Source organism: Bos indicus, chromosome 27, assembly GCF_029378745.1.
Source record: "Bos indicus isolate NIAB-ARS_2022 breed Sahiwal x Tharparkar chromosome 27, NIAB-ARS_B.indTharparkar_mat_pri_1.0, whole genome shotgun sequence".
NCBI lineage: Eukaryota > Metazoa > Chordata > Mammalia > Artiodactyla > Bovidae > Bos > Bos indicus.
Window position 1 is genome coordinate 12417909 of NC_091786.1, and position 16315 is coordinate 12434223.

General features: G+C 39.0%; 1 protein-coding gene across 6 annotated transcripts in view; it reads left to right on the forward strand.

Annotated features, from left to right (window-relative positions):
- TENM3 (teneurin transmembrane protein 3) overlaps nucleotides 1–16315 on the forward strand; it is a 2742616-nt gene that overhangs the window by 1344103 nt on the left and 1382198 nt on the right. For all 6 annotated transcript variants that reach the window (XM_070781691.1, XM_070781692.1, XM_070781693.1 and 3 more), the window contains exon 6: nucleotides 10117–10265. The gene's annotated coding sequence lies outside the window, so the exon portion shown is untranslated. The remainder of the gene's footprint in view (nucleotides 1–10116; nucleotides 10266–16315) is intronic.

Consider the following 16315-nt stretch of genomic DNA (forward strand, 5'->3'; position numbering starts at 1 on the left):
AGTGTTCATCAGTGAAATACATATACATTGAATATCTAACTTGGGTCCAGTACTCTACCTGATGCTGGGTACAGAGATAAAAGATTCAGACATATTCTATGATCTTATAGGATATACTCTTATAGCTAAATATGTACATATATTCATCATAATTCTTTTCACTGTGTTACTTTACATCAATCAGTGATCACTTTAACCAATGTAATCAGATTACCTGGCCTAGCCTCATTCATTCAATGTTAATTATTTCCCCATTATATACTATGTGATATAATGCAGTGAGATTTCATAATTTTTTTCTCTTGATATCGTGTCTCACACAAAACAACAGGATGGGAGAGGCAGAGGCGAATAAAATAAAATCCATGAACAGAAAGCTGATTTGTATTAGCACTTTCACAATATAATCAGTATTTTATAAATACATGTGTGTACACAGACTAAACCAATAGGAAAAGTGTCATGTGTTTTTGAGTCCAACTCTTTGATGTTAAGCTACATCAGCCTATAAATCTTTCTTTCTGTTCTAACTAATCAGCATTCTGATAACTTATTATTTGTTTAAGATTACTTTTTAAAGATTTCATTCATCATTATGATATTCTACTGGCAGCTTACTCAATAAATGTGTCCTACAGATTTCATGGTCTATACTTACAGATATGTGATAAAGATAACAAATACACTAGTTCTTCAGAGGTGCAGTGCCAAGACATGTCTAAAGATGTGACTTTATGTTTGACATTGCCACTAGTTCATTGAAACTTTGGACAAGTCATTTTAGACATGCTGATCCTTAGGGGACTTAGGATAATATTCCTCACTTGCTCAGCCATGTCCAACTCTTTGCAACCCCATGAACTGTATCACACAGAGTTCCCTGTCCTTTACTGTCTCCCAGAATTTGCTCAAACCCATGTCCATTGTTTCAAAGATGTCATCCAACCATCTCATCCTCTGTTGCCCCCATCTCCTGCTCTCGATCTTTCCAAGCATCAGGGTCTTTTCCAATGAGTCAGCTCTTTGCCCATGTATTGAAGCTTCAGCTTCAGCATCAGTTCTTCCAATGAATATTCATTGTTGACTTCCTTGCTGTCCAAGGAACTCTCAAGAGTTTTCCCCAGCACCATAGTTTGAAATCATCAGTTCCTCAGCACTCAGCCTTCTTTATGGTCCAATTGTTTGCCACCCCATGGACTGTAGCCAGCCAGGCTCCTTTGTTCATGGAATTCTCAAGGCAAGAATACTGGAGTGGGTAGCCATTCCCTTCTCCAGGGAATCTTTTTGACCCAGGGATCGAACTCGGGTCTCCCACATTGCAGGCAGATTCTTTACTGTCTGAGCCACCAGAGAAGCCTGGGATAATATAAGGAGTTCAAACTGTGGCCCTCAACATAGCTTGCCTAACAAGGAATGACCAGGAATGCATAGGGGTTTCAAAGACTGCAGTTCCTTTCCAGAATTGCTTGAGATACAGTTTCTGGGTGAAGAGATAAAAGTACAAGTGTGGAAAACTTTCTTTTATTTCCAGATCACATTCACATCACCAGTAATTTGAATTGTACCTTGGCTTTTTAAACATAGCTTCAAAGGTATAGCTTGTGAGTTATGCAAAGAAAATAAAACATGGTTCTTTCCATTAACAAAGTGAAAACCTGAGTAGAGAAAATCTCAACCTGAGATAAGGAATAAGACCAGGCATTATGTAAGCAGTCAATTTGTACTATCAACTGAACTTGAGTTATGAGGAAAAAAGGGTGGTCTTGGAGATAGACACAACTTCTCATCCTAGAGCTTGCCCTTTATAAGCTGTTAACAAAATGCTACATGAACCCCAATTATGTTACCTGTAGAATGTGTTGAAGAACATATGCACTAAAAGGAAGACATTGATCTTGGGTGTCCTCAGCCTTCAATGGCTTGGAGCAGGGTTCGGGTTCCCAGCCAGAAACTGAGTCTGGGTCATGGCGGTGAGAGCACCAAATCCTAGCCACTAGGTCAGCTCAGTTCAGTTCAGTCACTCAGTTGTGTCCGACTCTTTGCGACCCCATTGACTATACCACTCCAAGCTTCCCTGTCCATCACCAATTCCTGGAGGACCCTGGCCCTTCGACTTTGCAGAAAATAATTCCCACAAAGACAGAAGGTAGTGAAGCAAGTATTTATGTAGTGAAGCAAGTTACATATTTATTAGGAGGAAAAGAGTCCAGTACCTGGGGATAGACACATGGGTGGTCTCGGGGAGAGTCGCAGAGTTGCACCCTCATGGCAGTTTGAATTACTTTTGTGGAGCACTTCTGGGTTTTTTTGACCAATCAGTTTGATTTTCCTCGGTCATAGTCCATATATGGGGCTTCCCTTTTAGCTCAGTCGGTAAAGAATCTGCCTGCAGTGCAGGAGAACTGGGTTCGATTCCTGGGTCAGGAAGATCCCCTGGGGAAGGAAATGGCAGCCCACTCCAGTATGCTTGCCTGGAGAACCTCGTGGACAGAGGAGCCTGGCAGGCTCCATGGGGTCGCAAGAGTTGAACAAAACTCAGCGACTCAGTTCTTCTTCTAGTCCATATATGGTATATCTCAGGACCCTTCCATGTGTGTTCACAAATCTCTTAGGCAAAATGGATCCAGTCAAAAAGGCCTACAAGTAAAGCATTCCTTGACTTCCCCTTTGACTGCCCAAGTGTCTGTGCACGTGTGGTCAGGGAGGTCTGCTGACTTTGGGAAGGAGAAATATGTGGTCTGGGCAGGGCCCGACCTCCTCCCTTAATTGTCCTGCTATTCTCTTGGAGTTTCAGTCCATAGGGAACGAATCTCCAATCACTTTACGCTAGGAGGGGGGATTCTTCCTCCTGCCTCAGTATGTGAATTTGAAGGGAGAATTTAGGTACTTAAGTAGTGTCCCCAAGTAGTTGATTCTAAACAATCATTCATTTCTCTTCCATACTTTCTCTTTTATCATCTTTCTCTTTTAAGTAAATGGGATGATCATGGATCAGCTGTGTCTGACAAAGATCTATCTTGAGAATAAAATGTAATCATAGACGTGAAAACCTTGAATGTTGTTGAGATTTAAGTATTGGTGAGGTGTTATTTCTGGTAATAGATTTTCTGAACTCATAGTGTCAAAAGGCCTTACCAAGAAGCAGAATTGTATTCCCAGAGACTTTATAAATAATCACAGAAATGACAGGAGTATAAAGAACTACCACTTGAATATGGGTTCCAGCTCATGTTCATCTCTATATTCAAGAGAACCACTTTTGCCTCAGATAGAGTCTGTGGATGGGGATGCTATTAGCAAAGATAACACCAGCCTGGATTCATGAGAGCATCAGAACCCTAACCCCACTGCATTAGACACATAATACAGATAACAATGTGTTTAGAGGCTAGAATGTATGGAGGAAGTGTGTGCCTAGTAGAGGCTCTGTTTAGCATATACAGAGACCTGATTTTGAACCTGAACTTGCACCCAAGTTCTCTTTCCACCACATACTCTATGATCTCAGTCATGGTACCCAGCTTCTCTAAGGGGTTAATTCCCTCATTTGTAACGTGGGACTAATCATCATGCTTCCTGCATGGACTGCTTGGAGGGTAAAGTGAACGTGTGGCACATGATAAGTGTTCAGTGAAGCTGGGCCATTTTCCTTAGCCCTAAGTATGTGACTATATGATCATCTTTTGTGCATTTATTAGAGAGATAAGTGAGTAACTCTAATCGAAAGGATAGAGGTGGTGGGGTGTGCTTCCTATCTCCTAAAGCCCTGGGAAGGAGGTTGCTCTTTGAAGAGCATGACTAGACTGTGAGAGAGGTTTGAGGTCATCCTCAAGTAGGAACTAAGCTGAAAGTGGAAGGAATACTTGGTAGACAAAGACAAAAATTTTAAAAAAAGCTGTACGAGATTTAGGGAGGCCAGTAAGACTTTTAGTAGTGAGCGAAAGAGGTGACGCAACAGTATGTAGACCAGACAAATACACGTCAGGACTCATATTTCTCTCTCAGATTATCTGTCCCGTCTACTTGAAATAACTCTCTTATATTAAAACACATAACATAACACAGTGACCAAACACTTGAGTGTTTGGTAAACACTAAATAAACACGTATTATTTTACCCGCTGTGACTAGGTCTGAATGACCTCAAGATCTGCTGTCACCTCCTTGCTTACTTTGCTAAAACGTGTGAAAATATCTTACATTGACCTCTAAAAATTTGGTAGGCAACAGGGACCAATTTAAATAAGATACTTGTGTGAAGAATTTAGTCTCATCATCCCTTTTTTTCTTACTGGGTAAAATGAATGAAATAATAAAAATCTATTCTGTAAGAAAATGTGATATATACATACCTATGATTTGTTTAGATCACTTGGGCTAAACACAAAAGACTCTATTTCATAAAGTCCATTACAGAGACTGCTATAGCAAAGTATGAAATGAATGAAGGAGCAGGCAAATATTGAAGCTGGTATTTTAGAAAGAGTATATACATATATATATATATATATATATATATATATATATATATATATAGGTGAGGGGATATTGGTTGTTGCTGAGAATTAAAAAGAAAGTGATCTGAAATGTGGTTTTATAATCACTGACTTTAAGTGTTTATCTTTAATTAGGCCCAACACAAACTAAATGATGACAGTGGGTTGATGGATTTCCCTGTTAGATTTCTAAGCCGTTTAAATATAGGTAGTTACTGTAATTATATATTTACTATCCCATTTTTGCAGCTTTCCGAGTGACAAAAATTCAGCAGCCCCCCGTCATGAGTTTGAGATGTTAAACTGTCCTAAACATTGGCAGTGCCGTGATAGCTGAACGCGAGCAGCACATGCTTCATACATTGTCACACGAGGCTAATTTTGGCTGCTGTAAATGAGTGGTTTCTAGGAGAGAAACCAACGTGGCGGAAGGAAGAGGTGTGAAGCCGCCTGGTGACAGTCTCGGTCTGTGATACGACGCTGTTTTATTAGTATCTTATGAGATCTAAAGCAGTTTTGCCTGGCTTTTGTGTCTGCACTCATCATTTGACTGTGTAAGCTGACCCAAGAGCAGTGCTACGAGCAAGACCCTGCCTTTGCATAGTATTTGTTCTGAAAATATGGATTAGACATGAGCATTACAAACAGGACTTGTCAGAGGAGAACCACAGAGACATTTTGCTAAATCAAAGATCCATCCCTTCACAAAATAGACTTATATTTTATAGTTAATGATTTGTCTCAAGATCTGATAAGTATTTTTCAAATATACAGTTGATATTAAAGGAGAGGCATTGAATATTCTGCCACACTAGGTCCTTTGTGAAATCTGTACATGGGATCTGCACAACTTACCTGAAAACTATATTTCAGTATTCAATTTGCTCTGTTTTTTTTTTTTTTCCAAGCAGAATTAGTTTCAAGAAGTATTTTTGTTCATTTATTATTGGAAAAGACCTTACTCGCTTATTCAAGCGAGAAAATTACCCCCAAAGCTTGCAAGATTTATAACGCTTAAGGAAAAAAAAAGGCAATTCAAAACCTAATGAGACACTTTAGGCCTCATTTACATCTCTAACCTGACCCATTTTCTGCAAAATGTTTTTGTTGGTAATTTACATACTAAAAGCTAGTTATTTATCCATCCCTAACCAAAAAGTTGATGAGATTACTAAAACAACAGTGAAGTTAGCATTACCCTAAAAGCTAACTATGGCTGTTTCTAGAAGGTTGACTACTGAGTCATTTATTTAGCTGTAATTTCCATTACTGACTGGCAGTGCATCCAGATTCTGAAAGGATGACATGAAAGCTCAAATATAGCTTTGTCACACTCACTTTATTAGCAGAAGTCTTTCCAGGAATGCATACTCTGGAAATAACGTGTATTAAAATGCTCTGTGTGTGGATACACATGTATCTACCCAGGACAATAAATAATGCGGTGCAGTGCATTCTCTAAAACAAACTTCAGTATCGTATTTTTCTTTGAATGCCAAAATCCTTTGTGTATGTTCAGAGACTAAAATTGTATTGATGTAGTTCTTACTTTTTAGCAATTTTTAATTCCTGATATTTGGAGAGAAAAAGACTACAAGGAGGAGGTGAAGTGTATAATAGCTGAGAGAGCTATTTCTCACTATCTTCAGGAATATTTATATTTTTTCATGGTGAAAAATAAGCATCCATAAATATGTAGTATTAGTACTAAGTTGCTTCAGTCATGTCTGACTCTATGGAGACCCTATGGACCACAGCCCGGCAGGCTACTCTGTCCAGCAGATTCTCTAGGCAAAAATATTGCAGTGGGTTGATGTGTCCTTCTCCAGGGAATCTTCTTGACCCAGGGATCAAACCCATGTCTCTTGTATCTATCTATCTATATATATATATATATATATATATATATAATATTTTTATTAAATATGGTGGTGGTTTAGTTGCTAAGTCATGTCTGACTCTTACAACCCCATTGACCGTAGCCTCTCAGGCTCCTCTGTGCATGGGATTCTCCCCTGTGCCATTTTCTTCTCCAAGGGATCTTCCCAACCCGGGAATTGAACCCTGGTCTCCTGCATTGCAGGAAGATTATTTTCAACTTAGCTACAAGGGAAGCCCTGTATTAAATGTAGATTTGTCTTTTTATTAAAACATTTCTATTTTCCATTTTATATATTTGTATTTCAGTATTTAGTATTTGTATTATACATAAATGCTATATATTTTATTATGTTTATGTTATATATGTTACAAATATATATAGTAATATCACCATTTGTTGGTAATTGTTACCTTGATAACTTAGTAACTTGGCTCATATTCATAATATAGTCATCTATGAAATATGAACTATTGATCAATCAATAATTTCAGTTCAGTTCAGTTGCTCAGTCATGTCCAACTCTTTGCAGTTCCATGGACTGCAGCATACCAGGTTTTCCTGTTCATTACCAACTTCCAGAGCTTGCTCGAACTCATGTCCATTGTGTCAGTGATGCCATCCAACCAACTCATCCTCTGTTGTCCCCTTCTGCTCCTGCCTTCAGTCTTTCCCAGCATCAGAGTCTTTTCCAATGAGTCAACTCTTCGCATGAGGTGGCCAAAGTACTGGACTTTCAGCTTTAGCATCATTCCTTCCAAAGAAATCCCAGGGCTGATCTCCTTCAGAATGGACTGGTTGGATCTCCTTGCAGTCCAAGGGACTCTCAACGATCTTCTCCAACATCACGGTTCAAAAGCATCAATTCTTCAGTGCTCTGCTCTCTTTATAGTCCAACTCTCACATCCATACATGACTACTGGAAAAACCATAGCCTTGACTAGACGGACCTTTGTTGGCAAAGTAATGTCTCTGCTTTTTAATACGCTGTCTAGGTTGGTCATAACTTTTCTTCCAAGAAGTAAGCGTCTTTTAATTTCATGGCTGCAGTCACCATCTGCAGTGATTTTGGAGCCCAGAAAAATAAAGTCTGACACTGTTTCCACCGTTTCCCCATCTATTTCCCATGAAGTGATGGGACCGGATGCCATGATCTTCGTTTTCTGAATGTTGAGCTTTAAGCCAACTTTTTCACTCTCCTCTTTCACCTTCATCAAGAGGCTTTTTAGTTCCTCTTCACTTTCTGCCATAAGGGTGGTGTCATCTGCATATCTGAGGTTATTGATATTTCTCCCGGCAATCTTGATTCCAGCTTGTGTTTCTTCCAGTCCAGCATTTCTCATGATGTACTCTGCATATAAGTTAAATAAACAGGGTGACAATATACAGCCTTGATGTACTCCTTTTCCTATTTGGAACCCGTCTGTTGTTCCATGTCCAGTTCTAACTGTTGCTTCCTGACCTGCATACAGATTTCTCAAGAGGCAGATCAGGTGGTCTGGTATTCCCATCTCTTTCAGAATTATGACACAGAAGAATTATGATTTTTGTTCCCTATTTTGAGGCTGTCAAGCCTTGTTGGTGCTGATGCCACTGTCTTTGTGACTGTTGCCACCATTAAGCCATCTGAAGAGTTTGATTTCTCAGCTCTACTGAGTGGTCTGAAAACAGGCTGTGTTGTCCTTACCCTCTGCCTGTTGGTCTTTCAAAGACCATGTGGCAACTGATTGTTCAGTTTTCTACTCAGCTACTTGGAATGTCTTTGAAAAATGTCTCTAGTGCTGAAATTGTAATACTCAATGAATACTATATTTTCTATGAAAACATTTTATCTTGTCAAAGATTCTCAGCTATGTGCTGCTAAACCATAGACACCATCTCCAGAGGTACTATCATATGCTAACGTCAGGCCACTGAGCAATGTATTTCTTTTTGCATCATCTGAGGATTCTTGTGCTTGATCTGTGAAGACAGTGTTATTTAAGTGCCACAATTCCTATTCACTAATTTAAAAGATATTTCATGATGATCTGAAACTATTAAAGACATTGGTAGATATGAAATCAAAATATATTTAATTAGGGAGAAATATTATATGTCCTTCTTAACATTTCCCCCCAATTAAGTATATTTTAAGATTCCATGTCTACCACTCTCTTTTCAGTTATTTTTTCCAGAAATGTTGAGTGAATATTTACTATGTAATAGTTATGAATGAAACAACCATGATCCCTGACCTCATGAATCTTGGAGTCATGGGGAGGAAGTCAGACCGACCAAAAGACCATGGTATAATGACAAGTTGAGTTAATTTAGAGGCACATAATGTTCAGTGATGGAGAGAGGGTTGTATTAATATTTAGATAGAGTGTTCAAGAAGGCTAGCTAGCAGGGGACATTCAACTCAGGGCTGAAAGATGATACAGAGCCAGCCATAGGGAAATCAATGGGGAAAGCATACCAGGGAGAAGATGGCTGTGTGGACGATATTCCTGATGTAGTAAGGAGATCACTGTACCTAGGAATTGGAGGAAGGCTACTGTGGTTGGAGTGTGACGGTTTGTGTTGGAGAGATGCACAAAAGCAAGACTGGAGAGGTGGATGAGGAGAGACCGTGACCAAGCACGGGGTGCCATCGTCACCCGCGGACTGAATCTACAGCCCCGACTGTGGCCTCCACCCCAACTGTCATTGGTAGTACCGGTTCCTGAGTAAGCTTGTGGCATACAGGAAAACAGAAAGGAGCATGCACTTTCAGAGGAAAGGCCACCTCTGAAGAGAAAGGGAGGAGGAGCATCTGCCCTGAATTTGTTCATTTTCTTTTTCTTTTTTGTAAATTCATTAATGAGATAAGTCACGTCACTTTCCCTGTGGCAGAGAAATGAGTGGCGGAAGTTGCCTGGATTTGTATCCTAATGGAGTGCCCACAACACTCCTGTTGTCTCCCTCACTCTTCTGAGAGCAATCTATCATTTTATAAAGCAAAGTTCTTTTCTTTTCCATAAAGCTGAATTTCTTTCTGTGTGCTACCAAAATGCATAATGTATGTTGTTATTGAAAGTGAAAGTGTTAATCACTCAGCTGGGTCCAACCCTTTGTGACTCCATGGATGGTGTCCCACCAGACTTCTCTGTCCATGGAACTCTCCAGGCAAAAATACTGGAGTGGGTTGCCATTCCCTTCTCCAGGGATCTTTCTGACCTTGGATTGAACCCAGGTCTCCTGCTGTGCAGGCAGATTCTTTACTGTCTGAGCCGCCAGGGTGGTTCATGTTGTCATTGGGTTAGCCCAAAAAAGTTTGTTCAGGTATTTCCATAATATGCTACTGAAAAACCCAAATGAGCTTTTTGGCTAACTCAATATAAAGTGAACATGTTAGATATACCCAAGTTATACATGGTCAGACTAGACTTGAATACTATAACCTTTGAATACCCTAAGAAAATTAAATCTAGTGCCGAGAAGATCAGAACCAGAGTTTTGATTGATCTAATTAACTATAGTCAGCCATATGCTTCAGTGTTTTATTTGTATCATTAGTGAATGTTGTATACCTACAAATGCACAATTATATCATATTTATCCATTTATTCCTCTTTTTCAGAAAGTTTTAAAGCTCATGTAATTAAAATAAATGTTTTTGCATAATAATTACCACTAGAAATTGAATTTGTATCTGTGAATTGTTCACCTGCAGTCACAGTCATGGGTCCCTGTGTAAGGAATGCCTTCTCTCAACAGGCCAAGAACTATTTCCTAAGAAGAGCTGCTTCCCAGGGAGGCGAGGTGGCCCCCATCGCCCACAGGCAGAGCCGGGGGTCCGGGCCCAGGCTCGGCTGTCAGCTGGTCTACCTGAGGACCGTGCGGCCCCCGGGGAGGACACAGGAGTGGTGAGTACCCATGCGAGGCCGGGCGCTGTGATAGCCCTGTCTTCTGGAGAAACTTGTTTTCTGATTTTCCAGTCAATCCCGTCATTCTTTCAGACATAGCTTCTAAGAAACTGTCAAACATCTGCCTTTCCTTTTCACACTTTTTTCTGCACTCTGCCTATAGCTGTGGTAGTTCAGTAGATAAATGACATCTCACCTCCTCTCTTTGCATACATGCGCAGTGCTGCAAATGCCAATTCATGAAAGAAAGAGAGAGAAAGAAAGAAAGAAAGAAAGAAGGAAGGAGGGAAAGAGAGGGAGGGAGGGAAGAACGAAGGAAAGAAGGAGAGAGAGAGAGAAATAAATCAGGCTGTTTTGTAAGTCTTTAAGTTCACGGTCATAGTTCTATTAACATCACTTAGAATTATACCAAATGTCCAGCTGCCGGGAGCCTTTGAAATCCAGTAATTATTTATGAGAATTTTATACAAAAAAGGTAGAAACCATAAAAGAGCTTTGGTTCATAAAACAGGAAAGACAAATGTTGCCAGAAAAAAAAAAATCTATAACAAATGTGGAGTAAACTCTGTGAATGAAAATCTGCTGTATGCTGGTGTGATTGTTAAATGGAAACCCAGGGTATTTGTGTATTTGTTTTGTTAATGAGCAAATCCTGCCCATGTACATAAAGGCAAGTTTATTCCCAAAGATATGGTACAGAAATATAACTTTTATTATTAGAATATTGTTGGGCATCATGATTGTGAACATATTATAAAGTAAATATATAGCTGCAGTTTTCTTTCTTTCTTTTAACCATGGTCTTTTGAAGTATTTTCATATGGAATTTCTGAGTTCTTCTAAGCTTAATTATAATTTTTGGCCACTTTATGAACAAGAATTAGAAAATAGAAATCATAAAGAATTTCTATTTGCTGCATCGTATACCCTCTGAGTACTTGAATATTTTAAGGTCTCTGACTATTTTTAGAGAGAAATAATACCAGCATCTGATGCAGGCAAAGATTGAAAGCAAGAATTCTATAGAACGTCTAAATGTCACAGGTGTTATTGGAATGCAAATGTACTTTTCTATACGTTTTATAGGTGTTATATATAGCAAGTGTTCGACACCATATTTTTGCACTTTTTTTTTGACTTTTTCACCTATTACCTTTCTCCAAATTACTAGAAACTAAAAATACCTGCCTGAAATTAAGAGCATGGATGCTTTGGCAAATAAAGACAGTGTGGGTTTTCTGCTGTCATTAAGATATATGCTATCTATCATTTCTCAGTGGGCTGAACTAACTACTTACTGTGAGAAATCTTCCTGAGATGAGATTTCTGTCTGTCAACATAGGATAAATTTGACTTTGGAGACAAGGAATTTGTACAATCTCATTATTAAAAAAAAAAAAAAAAAAAGTAGAGAAAAGAGAAATAAAAGCATTATAAAAATTAGATTTCAATAAAAGCAGAGTCAAAAGTTAGAAAACACATATAATTAATGAAAGGATTCATTTTATTTGATATTTGAACCACAAAATTGAAGTCTTCACAGTCTTTCATGAACAAAACTTGGGTTTTGTGGAAATTAAGTGAAATTAAGAAATGATTTCCTTTCAGAGCAAAATGAGAGGGTACATTTTGAGTTAAACACATTGTATAAAAATGTAATGAAAATATGTGTGTTTAAATAAAATATGTGTGTTAAATACAATGTGTTTAACTCAAAATGTACTATCTCAATAATATAAAACCTGTCACTTATGTCATTCTGCATATTTTTAAGTCAAACTTCTCATCAATGAGCTACTAAGTAATATGTAAGAGAAATGCTATGTTTAAATAAATAATATCATTCTCTTACTGGATATTACATCAACGGGTATAACAATATGAATGCCTTAGCAGAAATGCTACTTAAACCTTTCAGAGTTGTCAATATCCAAATGGTGTCTTGTCTGATATCATCATAGCCTCATTTGTAGCCAAATGTGTATTTTTATAAGTACTGTAAGTCATAAATGCAATGGGTTCTCTTTTTTAGGATCACATTTTTGGAGTTAGTTACTTGAGTAATTTTCATTGCAAACACTTTCAGAATAATTTTGCAGAAATAAAACAACTCTTGAAGGAACACAACTGCTTTCTTACTAGGGACGGAAATATTTTAGAAAGAAAAGAGCATCTGTTCCTTTTCCTCACCAATGATTTTATTGTCTTCTGGATTGTGCGAATTTGCTCTGGGAAAATAAGAGAGGTGTGCTGCAATTCAGAATCATTTTGCCCACTTAGGGACCTGAGTTTCCAATTCAGAATATGACCTGGTTTATTCAGGTGACACCAGTTCCTCATATTCTTCTATTATCATTTAAATTTCTGTTCATGTTTTGACAATCTTCTTTAGTAGAAAGCTCAGAAAACATCCAGCTGCACCTCTTGAATCTTCATTCTTATGCTGGGATCCATTATTCTAGGACTAATATTTCCATAATATGTGATGTCACGAAGAAGAATGAAAATCTCACTTTGGAGATGCCACTGTAATAATTCTCACTTATAGTCTATAATTAATATGAATAATGGCAACAAAAGAAACACTTGAGAAAAGTAATTCTAGGCTTTAGTTAAAGAAGCTTAATGAAAGCAGCCTTCTTCCACTTAGCAAATATTTATGTGCCAGAGACTTAGTTGCTAGGTGCTGGGGATCATGAAACTTACACCTACACTGTGCTATCATTACAAGTTCTTCTGATTGATGGAAAAAATAGAGCACCCAATTTTACCTGGATTTCCATGTAATAGACCAGACTGCCCTCGTCATAGAGGGTGAAGGAAGGTGTGAGGAGTTTCAGACTTGAAGGTAGAGGCGGGCGGGGTGCAGGATATTAGGCGGTAGAAAGAACACTTAAGATGAAGAACTACTTGGTGTACTTGTTGCCCTGAAAGGGGCCCAGTGTGTCTAGATCAAGGACAGCAGAGAAGAGAGAGGAGAGAGATCATACTGGAGCAGTCAGTGAAGAACAGGTTATTCAGGGCCTTGCAGACCCCATTAAAGAAATTTGATCTCAATTCTAGGTGCAATGAGAAACCACAGGGGAATCGGTAGGCCAAGGGTGTGATGACGTCAGATTTCTATTAAAATTCATCACTGATTAATGTGCGAAGAACAGAACAGACATGAGGAGAGGATATAGGAAGACCAATTTGGAAAATTTTACACCAGTTCAGAAAAGAGAAAGGGATGATGTTGTAGGAGTCCCCTGGGAAGATAGAGATATAAGTCCTTGGATGTCATGGCTGGTTAAGGAAGAGAATGCACCAGATGGGTCAGAGATCACAAGGGCCCCAATGACTCTCATGTTTCTGGTTGGAGAAATTCGAGGATGTTTTTGATTGTCATGTTCAGTTTGGAGTAGTCACAATGTATCAGAGGGGTGTTTCAAAAATGAAGTTCTGAATGTAGTTCTGGAGCTCAGAAATCTGAACTAAAGGTTTGAATTTGGAGCCACTGGCTTTCAAATGTTAGTTGAAATCATGATAGAAGATGAGGTTGCTGGAAGAGAGAACACAGGAAGATAAAGAAGAAAAGTCCTAAACAGAAAGAATCTGAAAGACTCTGAATTTTAGTAATTAGGTAGAGGAGGAGCAGTTGGGAAAAGAGGCTGATGAGGAAGAAGTATCATAGAAGCCAAGGGAAGGAGAGTATTTCCACAAATTGCTGTAAGGCCAATGAAATGAAGATTATGACATATCCCCTTAAGTTAAACACCAAGAACATCATAGGTAAACTTTGCAACAGAGTTTTCATAGAGGACTGGGGCAAAATCCAGATTAAAGAAGGTTAGTCTATGAAAGAGAGGAAGAAAAAAGATCAACAAATACAGACAGCTCTTTCCAAATTTAGCTGTGAAACTCAGAAGATGAATAGAAATGCATAACGGGAAAGATGTGAAATAAACAGAGTGTTTTTGTTTGTTTGTTTTTAGTGATGATATAAAATTCCTGAAAAAAATAGGCACAGATGGGATCTGGCAATTCAGTGTAGAAAATGTGTATTTTTTTTTTCTTGAACAAGAACATTTTTATTAATATCTCAATAATAAAATTCATGTTTTGGTTTAACTCACATCTTCATCTTTTTTTGCTGAGAAAATCTCCAAGTTAGCTTGGAGCCTCATCGTGTATTCAGGTCACCCTCAGTGGTCTTCATCCGTCTCCATAGGACAATCACTTGGGATGCTGTATAAAATACAAATGCCTGGTTTCTGCTCCTGGAGAGACTGGTTTAATTGGACTGGGTTTTATCCAATGTACTGAGACTTTTAACAGTCCCAAATGATACTGAAGAGCAGACAAAAGAGAGAATTACTGATACAAGGGACTATTTTGTTCAACCTCTAAACATTTTCAAGATATTTTAAACATGCAAGCCTATTATATTAGAAAATGGTTTTTAAAAGAAAAAGGAGTATCTCTCCCACTGTATTAGGAGAGAAAGAGGAAAGGATGGCTACATGAGTTAAAAGGCTTTATTGGTTTGGTGGCAGGAGACTGAATTATTTGCTGAACCAAGGGAGACCATGTTGAGGGTGATGGGCAAAGACAGTCATGGTTGAAACAAGTAAACAGTGTTTGAAATAATCATTGCATTGAGTGGAGAAGAATAACACCTAGAGAAATGCAGGGAGATTACCCACTGTTGCTGGGAGGTTATTAAGGTTTATGACTATGAATATTCAGAAGGCTGCCTGATTTTCTCCAGAAACTTCCCAGCAGGAAAGCTCACAGATGGTATTAATCCAGGGCGAAATTTTCCAAATAGTATGTAAAGAACAAAGAGCACGAGAATGCAAGAGGGCAGTTAAAGAATGATTCCTCCATGGGGCTGTAGGTGGTAACCAGGATCCACAAGGGAAGTGAAGACAGGAAATCCTGGGGTAATGGTCCTACTGGAGTCAAATATAAATTCAAGGTGAGCAGCTGAGCAAACAGGTAGGTGGGGAGAGACTGGCTGTGAGAGAGGATATCTGCTTTAATGTTTCCAAGCTGGGTTATGGGAAAGGATACCCTGTTCTGTGACACTGCAAGTGGGTGGCTGAGGTGGAGATGAGAAGGAAGAGGTCACTGAAAAGGTGAATATCAAGAAACAGAGAAGTCAGATCATGTCATCCCAGGCTGGCAATGCTTGGATGCGGAGAGACAGTAGACAAAGCCCTCAAGTAATGAAGAGCCATAGCCAGAGCTTTAGCAGTTGACAGCAGAGTGTCGAGGGTAAGGGAGGCATCACTAGGACTCAAAGATAACATGGACTCAGAGAGTGGTTCCCCCCCACGAGGATAGAAGGGATGAGGTCCTGTGAACGGTGTGGACCAGGCAGAGTCCTTGTCAGTACTGTTCAGTCACTAATTCGTGCCCGAGTCTTTGTGGCCCATGGACTGCAGCATGCCAGGCTTCCCAGTCCTTTGCCATCTCCCAGAGTTCCGTCAGAGTCATGTCCATTGGGTCAGTGGTGCTGTCTGCTTTTTCATAAACAGTGCTATACTGTCTTTACTGCATATAAATCTGCCTGTGTTGCTATGGTTTGAGAGGAAACAGTAAAACTTTGGGTCCAACTAACTAACCCTTTAGTCCCATACTGATGCCTTAGTATTTTGTGAGAGTCGAGTCCTCCCCGATTTCTCCTGGGCCAGGAACATTCAAAGTCTTAAGGTTTGTACAGGAGACTCCTCTGGCACAGTGACTCTGAGGATCCTGGCTTTGAACTATGGCTGTACCACTTTGCTGCTTGCTAGCCTGTGGTCCTGGGTGTGTGGCTTAACCTTAATCTCTGCACTTCATCCATGAAATGGGAATAAGAATAATAAGTTCCAGTGTGGAATTGTGAAGATTAATAGAAGTAATGTACACATCTGGCATTATTTGTCATAGGAAGTATTTAAAAGGTAGAAGTCAATCACATTATTACTATTTTAATGTCTTACCCATTGCATGCGCTACTGTTTAAGCTCACATAATTGTAAAAGGCTTCTGAAAGCTTTCCCTGCCTCTCTGACATTACATAT